Genomic DNA, 2,284 nt, shown 5'->3' on the forward strand with positions numbered 1-2,284 from the left:
CCTGCCCTCTCTGGGCCCCTCCCCACTTGCTGGCCCCAGAACTCTCATGAGACCCTGTTTGACCTGTCTAGGCCTCAGCCCCAGGGTCCCAGGCTGGGGCTACCGGACGGACACTTAGATGTTATTTTATAGATACACGGTGCATTATACACAGCATTCCCATCTCAGAGCTCTTGGGAGCCTGTAGCCGGCTCTTCCATGGGAAGAATCCACTAGCAAGCACCCACGGTACACAAGGTGCCGGCGCGACTTGTGCGAGAGTAGCTGGCCGCGAGCTTGAGAGATGGTTTGAAGCTCGAAACTGAACTACTGGGTAGAAAAACCAAGGTATTACTATCTCCATATGACTATAAATCAAACGTTTCTATGAAGATGGGCAATAAGACCAAGATTGCAAACTATCCCTTAAGAACCAAACAGCCTAGAAACAGCGTAAAGTCAACACAAAGTACTTTTATTGGTAGTGAAAAACATTTGCAAAAGAAGATAGTTGGTTTGGAAACTTCACAAGCAAGAGGTAAAAAAAGTAGGACGACACTCTCACCCGTTCAGGATTTGTGTAAGCCCCGAATGGACGAAGGATGTCATCTCTTCCAAAGAGAAATTTCACCGGCAGCCCCTAACACGCAGAACACTAGAAACTCCATAGATACATCTCTAGGAGCTAAACGGAAGCCTTGCAAAAGCACACTGCGGCTGAAAATGCAAACAGCAATTTGGTGTGTCTTACACAAGAGCGACTGCGACAAATTTTGATGACGGTAACCGAGGGAAGGGATCCATTCCTGTGGCTGAGAATGAAAGGAAGAAACAAGCCAGCACAGACTACACTGAAAGAGTACTCCTAATCCGTCAGAGAAAGAGGACACTACGGCATTACTCAGGAGAACAGACCCTGTTTCATTTGTTCCAAGTGAAAAATAAATCTGCTGTTAATAAAAACCAGGAGACATCTAAACAGTACGAACAGAAGACCAGGTAGAGAGTGACTGGAAACCAGCCTCCACTTGCACTGCGCTCGGTGAGGGGGAACGTGACCGAAGCTTACTGGAGCGAAAACAGCCCAGTGGGGGACGGAGCTGGGTGAGCAGGTGGCTCTACAGAAGGAAGAAAAAGAGGCTTCTGAAGAGCAGAATAATTCATGAGGAAAATATGAAAATAATAAAATAACATGGGAAAAACTTCTAATTCTTTTTTTAAAAAATGTATTTAGTACAGGGTCTACAGAGTCTCACTACGCAGACCAAACTCGCAGTGATCGTCCTGTTTTCAGCCTCCCAAGCGCTGGGATCACAGGCATGCGCCACCAAGCCCGGTCTCTAAAGCTTCAAATTCTTGACCGACCTAGTACTTTTGTGGCTCTTTGGATGTCCTGTCACAGTCTCCTTGTCAGGTGATGGTGGCCCACCCAGGCTGATGGGCCTCCATTACATAAAGCTAGTCCGATTTTAGAGAGTGAAGAACCTGAGAGACGGGCAGTGCACTGCGAGGCATGAGGGTCGTCCTGGCTCTCCGTCTCAGCTGTGCGCGCAAGCTCCATCAACACACGCACAACTGGAGCACTTCTGCATCTCTCCTGACACTCGGGAGCTGGCTGGTGTCAGCAGCGTTTGCCCACCTGTACCTGGAAGCCAGCTTGACGCTTCAGAGAAGGGGCAGGGAGCAAGGCCTGTTAGGATGTCGCTGTGGCAAACACCCAGAAAACAAACTTTCTTTGTTCTATGACTTCCCTGTTGGACCCAGCACAGACTGAAGAACAGAATAAACAACAACAAAAACAGAACATCAGAAAGCAATCACTGATCAGGTGGAAGAGAAATACAGCAGCAAGCAATTGGAAGAGCAGCAAAGATAGAAGGAAGAACAAGAAGAGGAACGTCGCTGGGCGCGGGGACAGGAAGAGATGCCGAAACAGTAGGAAGAAGATATTCTTAAGCAAAACAAAAGGAAGAGATCATGACTCTGAAGACAAATGAGCTACTCCAGACAATGCAGAGAGCACAGGAGCTGGCTCAGAGATGAAACAAGAACAAAGAAGCCAAGAACTGGCTCAAAAGGGACACGACACTTCCAGATTGGCTAAGGGTCTTGGCGTTGATGAGATGCCTGTGGAATACAAGGCATCCGCTAACACTTCAGATTCAAGATATGACTCTGGCAAAGCTGGTAGAAAAACAAATCTGTGTGCCAATCCCGCGACTTCTCCCAAGAAGGTTACTGCTGTGCCAACAGATGACTTAAACGCAGGAATATTCACTAAAGCAGAACGACACTGCAGATCAAT

General features: G+C 47.7%; 1 pseudogene; it reads left to right on the plus strand.

The window, feature by feature from the left end:
- Positions 1 to 279: 279 nt before the first annotated feature.
- On the plus strand, positions 280 to 1,184 carry LOC101574610 (annotated as a pseudogene).
- Positions 1,185 to 2,284: the final 1,100 nt, after the last annotated feature.

The sequence above is a fragment of the Octodon degus genome, unplaced genomic scaffold (assembly GCF_000260255.1).
Source record: "Octodon degus isolate 3935 unplaced genomic scaffold, OctDeg1.0 scaffold00029, whole genome shotgun sequence".
Lineage (NCBI taxonomy): Eukaryota > Metazoa > Chordata > Mammalia > Rodentia > Octodontidae > Octodon > Octodon degus.